At 39.0% G+C, this 21,840-nt stretch overlaps 1 protein-coding gene across 2 annotated transcripts in view; it reads right to left on the bottom strand.

Annotated features, from left to right (window-relative positions):
- The window catches only part of BACH2 (BACH transcriptional regulator 2), a 272,601-nt gene that overhangs the window by 156,144 nt on the left and 94,617 nt on the right, over positions 1-21,840 (bottom strand). For both annotated transcript variants that reach the window (XM_077162420.1, XM_077162419.1), the window contains exon 2: positions 6,427-6,575. The gene's annotated coding sequence lies outside the window, so the exon portion shown is untranslated. The remainder of the gene's footprint in view (positions 1-6,426; positions 6,576-21,840) is intronic.

Consider the following 21,840-nt stretch of genomic DNA (forward strand, 5'->3'; position numbering starts at 1 on the left):
GGAGGATCAAAGTACTGTATACCACTTCCCCACATCTGTACTCAACCGGGGCACTAAATACAGTCGCAAATATTTATCAAAGCACCCATCAACTGCTGTAGGAAGAAAGCAAACTATAGTTACCCGAGCTGAGTACATTCATTCATCTGTCACTCAAGAGCCACAGACATATTAATTCAAGTCAGAACATACTGAGTCCCTATTATGTACAAAGACAAAGAGGATGAAAAGGGATGCAGCTAGTCCCTGCTTTCAAGGAACTTAGAGTTCTGTACAGGCGATAATAAGATCTAAAGATAACTAATGCCAAATACAGATCATTTTTTTAAACAATCTCTTCTAGCAGCTGCTTATGATATACTTCCTATTCTGTTGACATAAGGTTTGCGAATAACATTTCTAGAATGTATCTCACATGAATTTTTTTTAACAATCCTTTAATTTTGTTCTGAGTTTTCTTATAGGATGTAAAGCCCTTCCCAACCACCTTGGCTAAGTTGTAGGATTCATCCTGAACAAAATCCAAGCACTCTCCCAGGGAAGCACCGAGATGCCAGCATACCCCAAGAAGTTCCAACACCACACGAGAGGAACGCGAAGAGACGCTTCTTTGAAGGAGGATGAAGATGTTAAATTAGAGAAAACTCTTGGATTCACAGCACAAGAAGGGATGTATCTGAACCAAGTTTTGTCATCGTCAACTCTAATGCAAGCTATAAAATGAGAATTTTGTTAGATAGTGGATGGAAAATGGGGATGGGGAGGGATCTGGTTAATCAACTGTACCTATTCCTGCCAAACTGCTTTATATTATATTGATTACTAATTTTTTAAATAACTGGAACACAATCTGTAGACTTAACCCACTAAAAACACTTTGAATATAATTAACTCTTATTTTTATGATTCTAGAGGCCCACCAGGATTCATGTTGGGCCATTCAATAATCGGCTTTATTGACAGAGTGTAGAAATAAAAATAGTGGTTAATACAGATTTTCAATCGAAGAAATGTTTGTGGGGACACTTACAAGAGTTAGTCCATGTAACTTGAAGGAAGAAAAATAAGCAACATGGAGATCAATGACCTGTAAAATGACTTCTAAAGTCATTCTTCCTAAGCTCTACCAACTTGTAGGATGTAATTAGTAGAGAGTACTGCTTATGAATTTGCAATTAATTGAATAACTGAAGAAAGTCTGGAAAAAATACACAAAAGTCCGTGTTAACAGGGGATTTTTGTTGGGGAAGTCAGATGATAGGTAACTTATTTCCTTTTTTATGTTTTTGCTATTTTATAAATTATGTTTAATAAGTATAGTACTTTTATAATCAGGAAAAGAAAACGATTTCTGTTTTGATAAAAGAAATGGTTGTTCTCTGATTTCACTCTTTCTAATAATTAAGAACAGTGGCCTGGTGACAAACAAGGCATGAAACATAGGAAAAATGCACTAGAATCAGTAGATGGTAGCTTCTATTTAAGCACTACAAGGACTCTAAAAACTACTACACTGCAAATTTTTGCAAATAATAGCTCTGGGGCAGAAGAGCAGTAGTCCTTTCCTCCTTATGACATGACGCAGGATCTGTGTACCTTCCTGCTGCAAGACAGCTGCAGGCCCCAGATCTCAGAATGATCAATTTAACAGAGATGTCCTTGGCAGAATCTGATGCTATCTCCTGGGTTAAATCATGGCTCAGGCAGAGGCATCATTTTGCAAGTGACAAGTGCATCAAAAGAGAGTACACGGATACTTTCTTTAAAAAAAATCAACCGATTGGCAATCCTGAGAATAATTTGAAAAAATGATATGTGCTACAACTGATATGACTTGGTAAGCAGCTTTATAATAATACATAGCTTAGTTTATGTGGAGAATCACAGGGAACTTCGTTTGAAATTTTTTATTTCTATATTAATTCACATTGCCATACTGGTAACACCACCTCTGTCTGTACTATTAGTGCATGCCCAGAGAACGCAAATTAATTTTGATAATGCCCTGAACAGGATATATTGTGACTCTAAATATATTACAAAGGATTATAGAATACATTATAAAAACAAAACAAAATAGAATTGGTTTCAAAATTGTCACAATGTACCATCATAATGCTATGAGCTAAATGCATATGTTCATGAGATTACCTTATAGTGTATGCTCAAAACCAATAATATGACAATTTTTAAAGTGCTTCCAAAACACAGACAGAATATCTGAAATGTAAACTCTGGCACTGGAAAGGCAGTAAAAGCCAAAATATACACTGTTTCCCAAGAAGAATAAAAATGAACGGTAGATTTTTTTCTACCTTACATCAACATTTCTAGATTCTTATAAAGGCAAGAAAACAGAAACAATAAACCTCAGTCTATTTAAGGGCAAGAAGATATTTTGTTGGTTTAATTTTCTGGTTAAGTGACAGCCAGAAAATGCTTTTTTTGTTAAAAATCTTTTCAAAGCAGTTTTCTGTTCCTAATTATAGAACATTTAACCATTCTCAATGATTCAGCAGGCCAGTGTTATTAGCTACTAATATCCTCTAGGGTATATTCTCCACCTTTACTAAACCAAAGTATCTTGTTTTCTGAATCTTTATTTCTGAAAAAGGGAAGTGGGATGTGTGTGGCAGGGTGGGGTACAGGGGAGAGAGTAAGACAGCAGGTGGGGGATAGGGTAGGGGGATGGGTTATATGGCAGAGGGTGGGGTAGAGGGCTGTGAGGCAGGGGGAGGGAGTAGGAAGTATGCAGGTTAGTTAAATCAGGGTTCTGGTCAGTTGGGCTTCAGGTAGCTAAGTCATCGCTAAACATGAATTCAGTGTCTTGTACCTGGATGACTGTTGGTTTGATGGTTATCTGTGGAGGAAAGTCCATGCCAGGGTGTCCATTCAAAAATTTCTGAATTCATGTGGCTGGTTTTTATTTTGGATTAGTTTCCATATCCCAGTCATTTCAATCTGAATTTAGGGTGCCCCATTGGTATGCATGAATGTCAAGGATGAATAAGCACTTACTTTTTTCTCCCTTAGACTTGCTGACATGGATTTTCTTTTCTACAAAAGCCTCTACTTTCATTGTTTTGATATTGTAGCAGCTTCCCATGGCAACTGCCCCAGAAATCTTAGTTTTTTATCCTGTTTTCCAAAAGCCAAATGAAAAGGATGGCGAGCTTATTTCTCAGCAGGTTTGGAAAGAGTGGGGTGGTGATGAGAGGACTGAGTTATAACTTAATAGCTATACAAAGTACAATTACTTTAATTTTGATTATTTTATTTCTGCCTCTTTCTTTTGTTTATACCTTTTCCTTAAGCCAAATATATATAAATGTATATATTGTGTGTGCATATCTGTGTATGCATGTATGTATATCATGGTGTCTTAAGGAGGAATTGGAAGTATTTAGGATAGTGGTTTTGAGCTTTCTGAAATTATGCATACTTATGTACTGCTCTTCAGAAATTCTAACTACTGGTCAGGTCCAGGGGCAGGACCTAAAGATAGTGAAGGAAGGAAACCCGAAGAAAACAGGCCCCAGAAGGATCACGGATTGTTCTCTAAGGCTAGCTTTCTGGAAACACAGTATACGAATCAAAAATTTAAAAAAAAAAGGGAGGGGGAGGTGCTGCTGGACTAAGCTAGTGGATTCAATCCTGCACAGTCCACAGGTCACTCTAAATTGTTCTGTGAGTTATGGGTGCAATAATAGCTTTTCCTCCCAACAGTACAGGGATTTGGTCATGGGGGATAAATTATATTTCATTTAGAATATGTAAAACAGGCCTTTTAATAATTACAGTCACTGTAGCAGAACTATTTGCTATTAATTTTCATCTCAAAGCTTTCATTTTTTCTTATGTTTCAATCTGTGGTGAATGTTTATTCCTTGGTTACTATCTAAACTTCCATCTCTACTGATCAAGACCTAAGTTAACGTGCCAGATTCACCCACACATGTTACTTAACACTGTACACTCTGGTGCCCTATACATGACTTAGACGTAGTTCATTAAACACACTGCTGTGTGACACTGGAGCAGCCCGACTGTAGAAGCACAGATAGCTACACATTTCCCTTCAACACAGGAAGCAGATTTCCTATACCTGTAAGTGGTGCTTTGGTAGAGATTACCATCGATGGCTTTCGATATCATGTCTTTACCCTGATAAGAGACTCATTGCTAAGGCCGAACTATGGCATCCTTGCTGCCTTCTGGGGGCTGCCCACAGAGTGACAGGGATGCCATTAAAGTTGAGGGAGGTGTGCGTGACGTAACAATTCTTATTCCACCTGCACAAACTTTAACGTCTCTGTCAAGCACTGATTAATTATTCTGTACTGCATACATAGAAGGAACATGAACCCAGGTACTCAGTTTTATAAAGACATTCTCAGCACTGGAGGACTGAGTGCTTTGCCCAGTGGCACAGAGAATGATTCACGCGGGCTTGGACATTTCTGCCAGGGGCTGGGAGTACGGACTTGTCCCAGGAGTCATAGCAGCATTCTTTCCTCCCCAACTGTGATATGAAACTGACTCAGGACAAAGGTCAGTTTATGGGAAAACCTGACAAGTAAACCCAGAGACTCACAGAATACAGAGGCAGGAAAGGAGCATTAAGGTGCATTTGATCCTACTCCTTTCTCTCACTTCATGGAGAAGATGCCTCATAAGATGATAACCTTCCTTCTGAAAATGTTGTGTAGGATAACCAATTAGTGCTTGACAGAAGTGGCTTAGTGTGTGAGGGTGGAGTAAGAGTAGCTGTGACAATACTCACTACTCTGTCAACGCTAAGACCAGCTCTGTTGGTAGGTCCAAAAGACGGTGCTGGGTTAATTCTATTACAGAATTTTTTCATCTTCTGTGACTTCTTGTAGTATTTTTCTGATTTCATCATTTTTATTTTAAGTGCATGCTTTTAAATTTAACTTCAAGATTTTTGGCTCTGTTAAATGTTTAGGCAAAAGATATGTTCTTTCATTACATATCTGCTTGGCAATTTATTTATTAACAGTAATTATTCTCAATTCCAGAGAACCATAAAAAAAAAAAAAAACAACAAACAAACCTGTGAGCCCCAAGTGCTACTCTAAGAGATATTTATCATACCCAAGTAAAATATTCTAAGTCACAATGTTTCTCTGTAGGTAAAAATGCCCAGAAATTTCTCATTTACTAGGCAGCATCACTCATACTATTTTTAAAATTAGGATGACTCAGTGAAACAAAAGAAAAAATGTTGTTTAAAATCCTTATTATGAAAGCTTAGACATATGCAAATTGCATATAATCACAGGCACATATGTATACTTCTATGGATACTCAAATGCATCCAAGCATGCATTTGTTTAGCCAAATTCTTCTACTTTCTCCTAGTAATATGAAATAAATTGTTCTTGTTCTCAGAAGACAGGTGGTTGGCTTGTTCTAAAGCTAATGCTATAACACGCTGATCCTCAAAGTATGTCAGTCTGGAGAACCTAAAACTCCACAAAAACCTAGATTTGATGATTTGAGTTATTTATGAGAGGTGACCCTCCCTTCACACGGTTACATTTAAGGGTCATGTGGGAGAGAGAAAACTGTGATGATTCACTCTGAAAGAGAACAATATCTCTCCCAACCCAGGGGAAAAATGATTTTCTCTTTTGAGTGTATCTAAAAACACGATGAGCACACCTGCAAAGAGCTACCACTGAGCCTAAGAATAGCACTCTTGGTCACACCTGTGGAAAACCAAGGGTAAAATCCTAGCAACCCCACAGTAAAGCTGGCAAGGAATACCATCATCTATTTGGCTGGATATTCCAATGTGAAGGCACTGAGCGGGACTTAAAACTCTCACTCTCTCTTTTCTGACACATGAACCAATGTAGTAAGTAAGACATTAAATATCATAAAACTGCTATTTCATACTGAAGTACACTCCTCTGCCTTTATCAGTCATTCTTCCAAGTGACTGGATGCTTGAGTTAAAGCAGTGATTCTCAGGCATCACCTGGGAACTTCTCAGAAGAGCAAATTCCCAGGCCCTGCCCCAGATCTACTGAATCAGAAATTCTGGGCACGAGGCCCAGAAAGCTGTACATTAACAAGCCCTCCTGGTGATTCTGATGCAAGCTAAAGTTTGAAAACCCCTAATCTGTAGATTACAACCCTTGCTCTCTCTTCTTAAATATAACTCTCCAGACTCTAGGGGTTTTTTTTGCTTTTTTTTTTTAACATGGGCAGGCACCAGGAACCCAATCCCGGTCTGGAATGGCAGGTGAGAATTCTACCACTGAGCCACCAATACACAGCCCTCCAAACTCTACACTAAAATAAAAGTAATTCATGTGCATTTAGATTATTTGTTCTTATCACCTAAGGAAATGCTTATCATTGGTTAGTATGGGAAAAGAAACCTTAGTCAAAACTTACATGTAATTTTTCCAGGGCCTGTGCTGGCTTCGAGTCTTAGGATGCAGGGAACTGGGCAAAGGGAGAAATAAGAAGACTACAGCAATCCATTCAGACATGGACCTCGAAGCTTTGCAGGGCTACCTCGTGACAGGTCAGTGAGTGTCCACCTAATTGGGGAGGAAAAGTTGTCAGTTAGCAGAGTAAACTTTCCCCTTTTGCTATTCCCACCACACCCCCCTTCCTGCTTTTCTTTCCTCTACACTAACTTCCTGTGCCTCAGGCGGTGTGCCTCTTAACCAGTCCACACAAGAGCATTATAAAATACTCTGGGTTATGAAAGCCTGCCTTCAGCCCTTGGGGAAGCTTGATCCCTTTAGGGAAACTTCTCTTCCAGGGGACTCTCCTGCACCCAAAGTAGCTCAAAGGGTGGTCAGGGTCTAGTCAGTCTTCACCATCTATTCCATATCATGAACGTTTTATTCCAACAAATCAGAACATCTCTGTTTAAAAGATTCACGTGGCTTCAGGAAGAAGAGATACAGGAAGCAAGTGATTAACTCAAGAATTCTGACTGTAATGAGTTTGAATCTCTGATAGATGCATTTATTGATTTTATTTACATTTAAACTTTTTATTTTAAAATACTTTTGAACTTAGAGAGAGGAAAGTTGCAAAAATAATACAGAAACAGTAGAATTCCAATGTACCCTCTACCCAGATATCCAGATTTACCAACTATTAGTATTGTACCACATTTATTACACAATTATTTTTTAATTTTTTCTTTCTTTTTTCCCACTCATCCGTCCATCCATCCATCCATCCATCATTCATCCATCCCTATTTTCTAAAGATACGTGACTCTAACACTACTTTCATGTTCATGTCTTTATTTTAAAATTAATATTTACATTTTTTCTGATGACAAATTAAGACATACTTCTTGTAGAACATTAGCAAAATAAGGAGAGAATAAAGAAAAAATAAAGGCCACCTGTACACTTGCCACTGATAAGATCACTAATCACATTTTGTTGTGGAAGTCCACTATTCCTTATCTTAAACTCTGAGGCCAGATATGTTTCAGAGTTCAAATTTTTGGAATTTAGAGCGTATTAAAGTGCATATACCATATATTATGTAACACCCCATCAGTGCCTGGAGCAGCACCCCATTGGCAAACACATTAAATATTTCTGCAATATAAGATATACATATTCTTATTAAGTGGGATACAATACAGATAATAATAGCCTCATATCAGTTCAGACCAGCTTTTTATTTTACCTTACCAAATACATTACAAAGAAGATTTTGGTTTTTGAAACTTATGGAATTCAGAATTGGGGATAAGGGATTGTGTATTTCTTTCAGATACAAAAATACTCTGAGTTATTTTTTTTTCTGCTTTTTTCTTTAATGTTATACGAACGTATTTTCCCAAGTTATCATACATTTTTCAGAAACATGCTTTTTAATGTCTATGTAACATTAAGGCCTATAGAAATGGATTCATTTATTTCACTGTTTCTCTTGCGGTTGGAATTATAGGTTTTCATTTTCTCAGTTATTGCAAGTAACACTTCCGTGGATATATCTGAATATCAGGCCATCTGAATTTCTGAACATTTCCTTAGCTATTTTCGTAGAAAAATAATTATTGGCTCAAACATTATAAACTTTGAAGGTCTCAATGGCTTTCTACAAAGGTGTACCAATTTACACTCCTGCCAGCAGTGTGTGTGCAAGGTAAATTTAATAATCCCTTTACCATAGGCACAGCAGAAATACACTCCACCTAATACATCTTAAAGTTCTAATCAGTGGCAACAAACTTAGGAGATTTTAGTTTTTTCTTTCTTGCACAGCAGACAGTGAACAGCTCACTGTTCTTTATGAAACAGGAGAGAAATGGGACTCATGCAAGGTCACCAGCAAACCACAGGGGTCAGATCTGGGCCATGCAGGGAGCTGCAGCTCACCCAAGGGATCTGTTTAACACGGTAAGGGCCAAGGTACAGAAAGAATTCATATCTGAAATAAGAAGAAAACAACCAGCTGCTGATGATTTGTGGGTGGATAGTTTAGCTTCTGGACTGCTGTCTGAGGCCTCACATTTCCCTTCCTTTGGGTATTTTCCCATTTCTTGAACATTTTAGTTCTCCTCAGCATGGCCATTAGAGAGCAAAAAGAGAGGATGAGAAGGCAAAATCAAATCAGACTAATAATAATAATAATAGCAGCTAATTCTCATTGAGTTCTTACACCTGCACCTGTGCGTTATCTCACTGAATGCTAAGTGCACTGTTATGGTGGGGAAGGAGGGAGGAAAAGTATGTGCTCACTCATTAGTCCCTGATAAGTTTAGAGGAGTAGAAGTTTGGGACTTCAAAGATCCATTCAAGCCTAGTGTCTCACTACCATGATGACTCCAACTCAAGCTATAAATCACTAACTTTGTCTTTATACTCTTCTATTAATGCCATCTACAGCATCTACATGAAGTAGAGGAAATGGCATGGTCTCACTACCATGATGACTCCAACTCAAGCTATAAATCACTAACTTTGTCTTTATACTCTTCTATTAATGCCATCTACAGCATCTACATGAAGTAGAGGAAATGGCATAAAGAAAATCCAAGAAAATTCTAGATACCAGTAAACCCTGTGAAGATCCCATATATTGACATGAGGGAGGCTGATTCTTTTAGAGCATAGCAGAGTTGAGCATATAACACAAGGCAGGTTATACACAGAGCAAGATATAAATACTACAATAATATATGCTTTTAAAAAGATGTACAAACACATCCTTCTCAAATGTGATTACAAATTAGTGATGTTAAAGTAGGGCTCACAATATCATATTTCTTTCCATTTGCAGCTTTTTCTGATAATTTTTCTTTCTCTTTCCTCTATTGAACCTTACAGGAAATTGGTGTAGAAAACACCACGATTATCAAACTCTAATAAAAGAAAACTGAAGAGATATTTCTTTGTTAAATGGGATGAAATAACCACGCCCTTTCCCCCATTATAAACTTAATTCTGCACCTAGTCACAAACTATAAAATGACACATTCAGAGAAAGAGAAGCAAAAAGTTTTCAATTTTATTCTGGGAGTAAGGTAAATTGATCTTTTCCAACTATCTTACCTAAAAGTAAGGTTGTTTTAATCAAAATGGTCAAAAGACAAATATATATCAAGAAGTAGGCCATTTTTTCACTAGGGCCTCTCTTTGTAATTTAAGTAGCATCCTCTTGACAACTAGTTTGTCAAAGTTAGTATCTGCAACAATCAGCTATATCATTAACCTTCTAAGCATACCGGCATTATAAAATGAGAAAAATGAAGTGGTAACAGAGGAAATGACCCCTCTAAGAACATACTCTGACGCCCCCCCACCCCCAAAGGGCCTAATTGCTTGGGGTAGAATGGGGCGTATACAAAAAATAAACCACTAGCACCACCACATACAATTACCAGAAGCTCTTTGGATACTCAACCTGCACAGCTAGCATTTGTAAAGCTAATTACAAATTTGGATTCTCTCATTTTAAAAATATACTGGGAAGCAGCTCACTTCTGTTATAATACTGAACCAAATCATCTGTGCACTTGGCATACCATCAAAAAATTTTGGAAAAACCCTCACCCAAAACACATTGCTTGAACAAAGTTGCCACTTCCAATGTCACTAAATCCAGAACTGCAAAATACCACAAGTTAAAATCTAGCAATGGCACGTGCTTATATGATATTACATTTACAAAAAAAGTTTACAGTTTTCAAAGCCCTAGGAAGCTTAGATTTTTGCCACTGATGGTAGCTTTGTCATCTTGGGCTGGGTACTCACTGCCCCTGAGCTTAACACTTCTCACAGGTATTTGTGAAGCTCGAATAAAAATTATACCAGATTTTTTTTTTTTTGCAACCTATAAAAAGGACATAAAATATTGGGCATCACTACTAATTTTAATTACAACATAGAGATGTTAATACCCATTTCACCGTTAAAGAAACAGAGGCAGAAAGATGTAGCAAAAAAAAGTACCGAGCTAGGAGAGTAGGGTTTTATTCTGGAATTGGCTACAGCCGGCTGGATGACTCTCTGGGATGCATTTCTTCAGTAAAATGAGTAAACTGGATGAGATGATTCTTAGGGCTTCCAGAGGTCCACAGTTCTGTGAACTTGGACTTGGCCACGATGGAGGTGGGGCAGCCTTAGGAAAGACTCTCAGGAAGCACTGCTTCCGGGAGCGCAGCCCTGAGGCACCCTGACCCAGAGGGCAGTACTCACTCATCTGAGGCCTGTAGTGAGGGGATAGGGTCCTCGAGCAGCCTCCTACCCGAGGGATGAGATAGCCATTAACTAACCCTTTGGTTGCTGGACTGAAGGGCGGTTCGGAGAATCCTCTGGGTTAGTTAAAGGCTATCCCATCCCTGGGATATTAGGTGAATAGGCTTCTGGGGCATAGGAGGGAGGTATTGAAGGAGCTTGAAACAGCAGCTCTCTATTAACTGGTAGAGATATTCTAGCCACCCAACCTTTTCATCTGACTTCTGACAATGTGGGGGGAGATGTGTAATTGCATGTTTGTATTATCAGTGCACATCATGGTGACATGGGAATTTCACTTTAAAAGGATTGGGGCCAATAACATAGGCCTCTAGTGATGATACCCTACAAATGCTGTCCACTGCAACTTTTTATAATGATGGAAATGCTCAAAATCTGCACTGTCCGGATAAGGTAGCCACCAGGCACATGTGGCTATGGAGCACCTGAACTAAGGTTAGTACAACTTAAAGACTGAATTTTCAATTTTAATCAATTTAATTTAAATTTAAACAGCTACATGAGGTTAGTGGCTACCTTATTGGAAAATGTAGCTCTAAACTACCTGTCATACTAGTTTTCTTGGACGTATTTCTGAGCCCAGAAGCCCTAAGGGCAATACTCAATACATTCATTCACAAGTGTTTATTAACCATCTCCTAGGAGCTGGGCATCATTTAGGTGTCTTGAAACAATGGTGAATAAGACAGCCATGGGCAATTCCTGAACCCTTGGAGTTTCGGGGCTAGATTGATTTCTGAAGACCTCAAGAAACTTTGAACTGGTTCACAAGACTGCTCTTAGGGAAAGGTGGGTGGTGAGGAGATATGGTAATGCTACACTAAGCGTGAAAGAACTGCTTTTTCATTTCTTCATATTTACTGTTAGAGAAGCTGGGGGAAAGTTTAAAAAGAGATATTTGAATGGTTACCATTCATTCACTTACAAGTAAAGTAACATATCCCAGAGATGGGAAATTATCTGTAAGTAATTTCCTCTTGTACAAACTTAAATTTACTTAAAAGAAAAAGCCAGTGGGTCCTGCATTCTTAAGCTAAGAAAAAGTAAATGATATTTAATTACTGCAACAGTCATAAAAAGTACAAGTGGGTCTTCAGCTGCAAACAGTGGGCCAGAGAACATTTATACCAAATAGCTATGAAATGATCAGATTTTCTAGAAGGTACTTCTTGTATAAATAAACCTGATTACACTCTTTATCTCTACAATTCAACACTTAGCTAAGATTTTCTTACTAACTTTAATAAGATTTGATGAGCAAAGCCCTATTTGCTTTCACCAGGAAACTACAGGTGGAGACATTTTTATCTATATCACAGAAAGTAATTCCCACAACATAATTTCTAGGAACCCAAATGTGGCTTACTGCTCCTCAGAGTCCCAACACCGCTCCATGTCCACCTGCTGTCAATTCTCTGCTATCCTAATCACCTCTTCCCAGCTTACTAGAATTTAGAGTGAAGCAAAGAAAATGAGTCAACTGTTCAGTATGAGTTTATGTTTTTGTCTGACAGGGTTTGCCTGAAGTATCATAATTTGGAATACAGAGTTTTTAAGCTAATTCTTTCCACTGTATTCAAATAATAACTTGAGGTTAAAGATTCACGAAACAAAACAACCTGGTTTTTTTGCTCAGCATCTCAATAGGATACTAAATGGATGAGAACTTTTTCTTTGGGGTGAGTAGAAAGTGGTCAAAAACACACAGGGGTTCAAAAATAAAAACTGCATGGAGACTATTATCTGCCCCCAAAAGGTCAAGTTTCAAATGTTCTGCCTGTCCCGTGCTGTATCAAAATATTACTAAAAATGTGGTGACAGCTTTAGTGATAAATATGCTAACTGTGAGAGGCCCTTAAGTCTTTATTCATATTCAGAAACACTAAACAGAGTAGTCATACACCATTTCAGGGCAAGAAAGACTTTAAAAAGCAAAAGGGTCAATTGATGTTAATTTTTTGGAAATTACAGAGATAATTTTTTAAAAGAAATCTACATATCCAACAGAGTTTTAAACAGTCACTTCTATAAGGCAGAAGACCTTTGAATCAGATCTTGTGGCTTTTGTGTTTTGTTCTACTGGCATGGGAAGGTGATACAAGGAAACGTCTTTTTTTTTTTCTACAACGGAGAAAGTAAGGGGGAGGAGATGCAGCCATTTAAGACAGGATGGAGAAAATTAAGATAAAACAATTCTGAAATTTTCTACCTAAATATCAGGAGCCAAGTTATTCTAGATGGAGATTCATAGCTAGAAAAAAATCACTTCTCTGATATTCAAGGTGCTTAAGTTCCTCTGAACAGGTGGTGAGTTGGTTCCAATTATAACCTCTAACACAGGACATGGTACAGGCAGAACTACTTGCCATTAACAATTTCAGAAAAAAGAAAACTTTAAAAAGGAGCAAGTGTTGAAAATACATAATCTGAATTAATTTTTGAGTTTCTGTAGATTCTTTACATACAAAAATGGAATACCAGCCTGTATTTACACATAATAGTAATTTCCATGTACTGAAACTTTATGTGCTAGGAACTGTGCTAGGAATTTTGCAGGTATTATTAGCCCATCTGTCAGATGAGAAACTGTGGCTCAAAGAGGCAAAGTACCTTGCCGAAGATTACAGTCTGAAGATGGACTCATGCTGATCTGAATCTTTGCCTGCCTGGCTCTAAAGACCACTTTGTTGCCTATGCAACACCACATCTACTACAATTTGAAGAGCCTACATCCCTCTCCCCCAAGGAAAGATGAATGCTTTTCACCAAGACTACTGGTGAAAGAGGATACACACATAAACAATTAAAGCGAAGTGACAAAGCTGCAGGCCCTACAGCAATTTAATTATTTATGCAAAAAGAGTTGATTATGCTGTGGGTGCTGAAATAGCTATACTTTATGAAATATATCAGAATTTAAGAGTTCTTTTTCTATTGCAGCTTCTTGAGGGAAAAAAAGGTACTATCGGGCATCTTACTAAAAATGGCCCAGATTATTCTCTAAAGGTGAAGTGTAAACATATGATGTCTGTCCTCCACCACTGTACATCACTCTGGATTCCAATCTCTGAAGAGCCTCACACCATCACTGACAATACCCAAGCAGAAAATGCCAAAAGTGGGAAGTGGGTGGACAGTAGGTTCTGTAGTGACACTCAGTGATGCTCCTAGGGCTCAAGAACCATGTATTTCACCCTTACTTCAAGGATCATCCATGAAATCAGGCAGTTCATGACTAAACACATGCAATACTCCATCTGCAGGAGTACAGCTGGGCATGCAAGGTGTTTTGGGGGGATAGGGGTGAGGGGTGCCTGTCAACTTAGCAAAGGTCAGTTTCTTAAGAACTCAGACATGCATTAATAGTACTTTGATTCCTCCTAAGTTCAACATTTGGTCCAGACTGTTAAGGGCTCTCTGCTACCTTCTCTGTCTGAGAACTTCACTTCTGCTGTCTTTCATCCATCGGCCAGAAAAACCTGCACAGCTCTATCCCTTTCTGGGGCGCTGCACATGCCTGCCAGCCTCATCTGCCAAAGGCAGGTACCCCTTGACTTCCAGGTTGCACACGTGTCATGCCAAGTGGTCTATGTGCTCTCACACAAGGCAAGATACTGCTGGGCTGTCCCCATATGAGGATGATAGAGTCCACACAGAGTTGATCACAGCAGCAGAGGCAAGAGATGCAGTAAGTCCAGCCAATATTTTGAAGACACAGGGGAGAGGAGAGAGACATCTAAGTGAAGTATTCTCGGTACCAGGAAAAGTCATTAGAGACTCAGTGACCAGGGCTTCTTTATTGGGGGCTAGTCCCGTAGGCATCTTCTCCTTAGCTTGTTCCAAAACTACAGACGTCTAGATAGAAAGCAGGTATTTGGCAGAGACCACATTGTTTGTAAAAACAGTTTAGGCACAGTAAACTCCCTTATTATTTAAAGAAGAGTTGAAACACTCCTGAAATTCAAGTTCCCAGACCCTAGCCAAGGGTCTTCTGCAAACAGGCCTTTCCAAGGATAGCAGTCTCAGACCAGCTATGTTAACCCTTTTCTGTACTTTCCAACCTTGCAAACAACTGAGGCTCATACAGGAATCAAAATAATCTCAAAGTTTTGAAAAATCCTCAAAGCCACTTTTTGCCTAAAATCCCTTAAATGTTTCCCATTGCTTTTAGAATAAAATCCGCCATCTTTGTTTCACCCTCCACCCCTATAATACTCTCTCGCACTGGTTAAACTTCAGCACCCTTTCTGTTCCCTGACTATGCAAAGCCCTTTCCTGGCCATACAACTTGCCCATCTTTCTGCCTGGAACTCCCTTTCCCTCCTCTCATAGCCTGGCTGGTTGATTCTCTTCTACATCTAGTTCAACTAGATCTAGACCCTTAGAGACAGCTTCCCTGTTTATCCTGGTTAACATTCTCTGTCCCCTCCCCAACAGCTGGGCATCACTCTGGTTCTGCCAGAGCATTTATCATAATCCATGAGTTTATTTACTATATTGTTACTTCTCTCCCCTCCATATCTACCTAAGACCCACGGTGTCTGTTGTTTACCTCTAACTTCCAGCACTTGGAAGAGAGCCTGGCACAAACTTGATGAATGAATGAATCAGCACATGAATGAAGACCAAGCAACAGCAGAGTGCAGCAGCAGAAGCATATACCGGTGGTAGAGGAGGCATGCTGCCTGGTGGATCTGACAGCCCTCACTGGTCTTGCAGATCTGAATCTGCTCCCAGCTTGAACCCTGCCTGGAGACTCTGAGCCTACATCTGTTCTCAGCACTCCTCTGTCATCTCCTGACATGGCCCCTCATTATCCCACAGGAGCTCTGTTTCTGGCTGCTGCTTCATCACAGTGACCTCAGCTTCTCCCTCTGGATTTGCAGTTTCTATAGTTCAGCTCCCATCTATCTACCTTGTATAAAAATCAATGGTACTTAATCTTGCTGTGATCCCATACCCTTTGGAGAATGTGGCACGGTGGCCCTGAAACTACTGAAAACCATGTGGTAGATCAGGTCCAAGTCATTTTGGTGCAGCTCCTAACATCAACCACTGAGCTCACTCTTCCTCCTCTCTGTCTTATGCCACCTCACTTTCTTCTCTTGTCTGCATATCTTCCCACTTGCAGGTTCATAGATGATTTTTGGCAAGATGAGAAAGAATGGGGGACAGCAAGAGTCAGAAGCAGCAGAAACTGGGATATGTAGACTATGTTTGTCCATATGCATTTTTATACTGTTGTATAAAATACTAAGACTTTATTTTTCTTAGTAAGTTTAAACACAGAAGAGCAGAGTTAAAAGGGACCTTGCAGATCATTTAGGCCAATCTCCTCACTTCGTAATGAAGAAATTGAGGTGTGAGGAGAGGGTAGAAGGAAGGCAAAAACAGCATTTAGCGAGTTTCCATCTGCTTCTGCATCCAAGGTCCTAGACCCCCAAGTCAGTGAATGCCCGAGTTGCAACCACACAGTGCGTAAATGAACACTTCCACCTGCCACACGTGTTTCTGCCTGTTATTTATTTACTCACAGCACACAAAGGACAGGGCTTAACAGTAACATGTATCATAAAGATACTTGGAATTCTCATCTCAAAAGTTAAATGACTTTTCCCAATACATTTTTAAAAGTATTTTCTGAATAGTAAATTCAAAATAAGATTGAAGGAAGTCAAAGAAATATATAAAGAATTGAAGGAAAAGACAGGTAGTAGTAAACTTTGGAGGTTACATTTCATTTACCCAAACTCTTAACACTGATTAGATTCACTAAAATACTCTTCATTGTTCTCCTAGTCTTGCAATAGGAACTGTGAGAACACCAGTCACCAAAAGAAAAGATGGCTTTGGCTCAGGATATTTACTACTGTATCCGCTTACAAAAATGTTACGCAACTCAGGACATCACAATCTTCCATGCCTCCTCCATAAAAGGACAAGTAAAAAGTGTTTCTTGGAAAGACAGGCATTTATAAATGCTCTGCATCTAGATGGAGCTGTCTTAACTCATCCAATCGGTTTCTAAGCAGGTTTTAAAAGTATTGGAGCACAGGACAAAGAAATTCCCTTAGCTATTCAGGAGTTAGTTCAACTCCACAATATGGTTTGTAAGATTTCTTTTTTTTTTTATTTTCTTCATTTTTTGCTTGCCTTCTTGGTTTAATGACCTCAAACATACCAACATCCTGTCTTACCTAATTCCCTAACAAGTTCTATCAAATGCCAGGAAGAATCAGACAGCACTGCAGGCAGTGAGATCACTGGCTAAGAATTCATTTTTATTCCAAAAATTAAGAGTGCCAGACCATTTCACACAAACTATCTCACAGCTAGAAAATTAGCCTGGCACTCTAAGAGAAACATCCAAGCCAATTTAAAAAAAAAGACCTTTCTCATGCCCCATAGTTCCTTGAAGAACCTGATGACCTTCTTCTCTGCAGGAAAAAAATGCATAGACACAAAACATTTCCACAATTGCAAGGATTCAAGGACATGTTGAAGCCTATCTGTGGATCCCCTACATGTCCAGAACCCCAGCTTAAAATTTCCCACTGCAAATGAACTCCAACAAAGATTTGCTTTGTACTGGTTCTTGGTTCCTGGAGTGTCCCAGGGTGACATTATCTGCAGCCACTTTAGACTCTGGATGAGAAATGATTTTTCTTGTTTAGGCTTCAGGAACACCCCGCCTGGTTTCTGGTCAAACTTACTGTCAACACAGCCATACCTGTCACCAAATCAGCCAGTCACTTTGGGAACACTCAATGCTCTCTCCAGGGAATGATGTACCTGCTCTACCCTGACGATCATAGGTTCTGCTCTTTAATTTGCTGTCATGGGTCCCGCTGTCCCCTGTATCTTCCCATCACTTTCCTTTTCAATCCTTTGTGGTACTATTAATAATTAAAAAAATAAACCTTTTTCTTTCCCATATCAGAAACATTCCTTTTGTATTTGATTTCTTTGCCTTGTCTTCAAAGCACCCTCCAACTTTTCATACGTTTATCCCTTTGGAATAATCTGCCCATCACTCTCAGCAGTAGGCCCTGCCAGTTCTCTGTTCAGTCTGGGATAAGGTTTATCTTTTAGGGGGAAGGAGAAGTTGGGGGAGGAGAATAAACCTTGGAGTCAGATATACTTTGGTTCAATCCTGACTTACTAGTTTAGTGATATATGCCAAGTAATTTAAACCAGTCTCAATTTCCTAATATGAAAAAGTATGGATGATAATATCAATTATCACAGATACCTGATAAACAGTGGTACCCATTTCTCCCCCACTCATACTCTTCACATTTGAGATTCACATGTGAATCAATCAAATGTAGAAAAACATTTTCTACATTTTAGAAGTAAATCCCACTGCTTTTTATTAGGTAACAAGGACAACTTATGTTTGGAGTCTTAAGTATTTTCTTGAACGGCTTTATTGAGATACTATTCACATACTATAAAAGTCACACTTTTAAAGAGTGCAATTCAGTAAGTTTTAGTATATGCACAAAAGGTGTGCAACCATTACCACTAACTAATTTCAGAACATTTTCATCACCCCAAAAAGAAATCCCATACCCACTGAAAGTTCTCTCTATTCCTCCCCTACCCTCCACCCTCCTGGCATCCACTAATCTGCTTTCTATGTCTGTGGATTTGCTTATTCTGTACATTTCGTATATAGAGAATCAGTTGGTTGGCTTATTGTGTCCCGCTTCTTTCATTTAGCATCTTGTTTTCAAGGTTCATCCAGTTTATAGCATGGATGTATCAGCACACCATTACTTTTTTAACATTGACTAATACTCTATGGTATGGACATACTACATTCTGTTATCCATTCATCAGTTGTTGGGCACTGGGTTGTTTCTACTTTTGGCTGTTTGGAATAATGCTGCTATAAATATTTGCGTACAATTTTCTGTATGGACATACGTTTTCATTTCTTTTGGGCATATATCTAGGATTAGAATTGTTGTGTCAACATGGTAACTCTATACTTAATATTTTGAGGCACTGCCAGGTTGTTTTTGAAAGTGGCTGCCCCATTCTACATTCACACTAGAAAAGTAAGATACTTCAATTTCTCCTCACTAGCACTTGTTACTGTCAAAGGGTATTAGCCATCCCTTTTGGGTACTGGGTATAAGGTGGATTCTCACTGTGGTTTTCATTTTCATTTCCCTAATGGCTAATGATGTTGAACATCTTTTCATGTACATTGGTCATTTGTATGCCTTCTAGGGGAGAAATGCCTATTTAAACCACTTGCCCACTTTTAAATTGGGCTATTTGTCTTTTTATTTTAAATTGTAAGAGTGCTTTATATATTCTGGATTCAAGTCCTTTATGAGATATATGATTTGGAAATATTTTCTCCCATCCTGTGAGTTGTCTTTTCATTTTCTTGACAGCATTCTTGAAGCAAAAAAAGTTTCAATTTTGATGAAGTACAATCTATTTATTTTGTTCTTGCTCATGCTTTTGATGTCATATCTAAGAATCCTCTGCCAAATCTAAGGTCATGAAGATTTATCCCTCTGTTTTCCTCTAAGAGTCTTATAATTTTAGCTCTTACTTTAGCTGTGATCCATTTTGAGTTAATTATTGTATATGGTGTAAAGTCTTCCCATTTATTTATATCTTTAATTTCTTTCAACAGTGTTTTGTTTTCGGTGTTTAAGTGTTGCTGTTTCTGTATTAAAAATTTCTAAACATTTCATACTTTTTGATGCCACTTCAAAGTAATTACTTTCTTAATTTCATTTTCAGAGGGTTCATTGCTAGTGTATAGAAATACAATGTTTTTGTATCTTGACTTATCTGTGGACTCGCTGAACTTGTTCATTAGCATGCAGATTGTATGAGTGTGTGTGTGTGTGTGTGTGTGTGTGTGTGTGTAATGGAGTCTTGAGTATTTTTAAGTATATTTTAAAGCACAGGTAGATCCCAGCACACAAATGTATGATTTAAATCGCAGTGCAAAGACTAAGAACCCACTGTGCCAGTTCCTCCTTCCAAGGCACTGGGAGATGCTCCTGCTTGTGGCTCACAGGCTCGGTGGCATTCCTACTCTCACTGACAGCCCACTGAATGATCTGGAGAGATAAATTCCTGGGACTCCAGAATATATGGTAAAACACAAACCTATTTTCCATAGAAGTGGTGTTATAAATAGAGGTCAGGTTCCCAGGCTCTCTCTTAAGTTTATTTAAGCGCTCATCATTAGGTGAGGATGCTGTGGGGCTGGCCTGACCACTCCCAATGTAGTAGAATTTATAGTTTTATTTCAATGGCAAAGCACATCCTAAGAGTCTGAATGAACCTTTACAAAGGAGCTTCCTATCAGTAGAGACTTCTTCTGGGTTTTAACATTGACACACCTGTGCTTACCTATCCTCTTTCTGCCTACTCAAGGCAGACACCCAAGGTACATTACTTTGACGGAGAGTGGTAGCCATTTTCACAAATCTACCAAACGTGGCATAAATCATAATTACTTTTACTAGATTATCTTTTGCTTCAGCTTAAAAAACATTGCCAGCCAGCCAGCCAGTGTTCAGAGACCTATTTTGCATCTTGATCCATGAGTCACTGATTTGAGCATACATTTGCCCAGAATACCCAGGCATGTGAAATGATCAAAATATCACACTTTGATTGATTCAGAAAGTTATTTTCTACCACCACAAAGTCTGAGAGTTTCTCTGCTGCATCTGAGTAACTGGGGAGGTGTAGGAACCAAAAGCCAGGAGCCACTGCCCCTCTTCTTAGGCACCAAGATCCCGGGGAATAAAAAAGCCCCACTCTCCATGGCAAAGAGTGCCCGCGTGATGCTTTTCTGAGCATAATCTGGGTTATCGGAGTCATCTTTTGAAGGGATCCTGGTATTTCGGTTTGACAAAAATCGAGAAACATTTTAGAAAGAAAATCGGATTTGTGTGTAAATGAAGAATATTCCTGAAAAGAAACTCTGTTATGAAACTGAAATCTGGAGACCGCGGTGGTGCTAAGTTGAGTCATCAGTTCCCTTTACACCCTAATAATTGACAGAGCTTTGATCACAATGACTGCTCTGGGTGATGCTTTTTTGTTTGCTTTTTTAAGTACTTCCTTGTGTAAACAGGTTGTCTCACTATCGTCTTGCAAACATGTTTACATTTGGGGGATCATGGGGAACATCTGTTAGAAACAGATTTCACACATTTCTGTCAACTTAGGGAAATCTGAATCGTATTTCTTGCTAATATAAAAATGCTCTTGGAGAGTTAAATGAGGTTCACTGCTCTTCACACACACTTTTAAAGACTTGTCCTAAAAACATCATTTTAAGCAATTAGAAAGCGGTATTAATTACTCTCCATTTTTGTAGGTGGGGACAATGAGGTACAGGGAGGTTAAATGACCTTGTCAGTGACTGAGTGGCCAGGACAGAACCACACATATCACTCAGCTTTTGATTTACGTACTGATATTTTATCAGCACCAAAAAGAAAAGAAAAAAGAAAAAAAATCCTCAGTTATAGAAGGTCTTCATGATATTATTTCCCAAAAAATGTTGCTATCCCTCACACTTTTATTAAAATGATGACCTATTCCAGAAAGAACAAAAGGAAGGGGAACTAAGTCATGGACTTAAGAAAAAGAATAGTTTCTTGATTGAGGTCCTGCATTAGGGATGTAGGTGCATGTGGAGGGGAGGGGACATGCAGAAGGGAACAGGAACAGCCTGAAGGAGATACTGATAAACAAGACTGTGGCAAAATTCTCTTCTGAAATGTATCTACCAGGCCTGGTCCTGCCAGGCCAAAGGGTATGCTGCTTCTCTAGGAGTTCATCAACCCTCTCTACACCCTCGAGCTAGACAAAAGGGATCTCTGTGGGAGGAGACGACTACTGTCATGACAGAACAGAAGAAGCAACAGTTTCCATTTAGCTGTCCCACAGGCAGCACTGCCCCTGGCCACTGGAAAGAAGGGTCCTGACCTCCTTCAGCCAAACCAAGGAAGCCTCAAACTCAAGATGCCCCACCCAAGTTCTCCAATGTGAGCTTCCATGGTCAGTAGAGGCC

Source organism: Tamandua tetradactyla, chromosome 5 (assembly GCF_023851605.1).
Source record: "Tamandua tetradactyla isolate mTamTet1 chromosome 5, mTamTet1.pri, whole genome shotgun sequence".
Classification (NCBI taxonomy): Eukaryota; Metazoa; Chordata; class Mammalia; order Pilosa; family Myrmecophagidae; genus Tamandua; species Tamandua tetradactyla.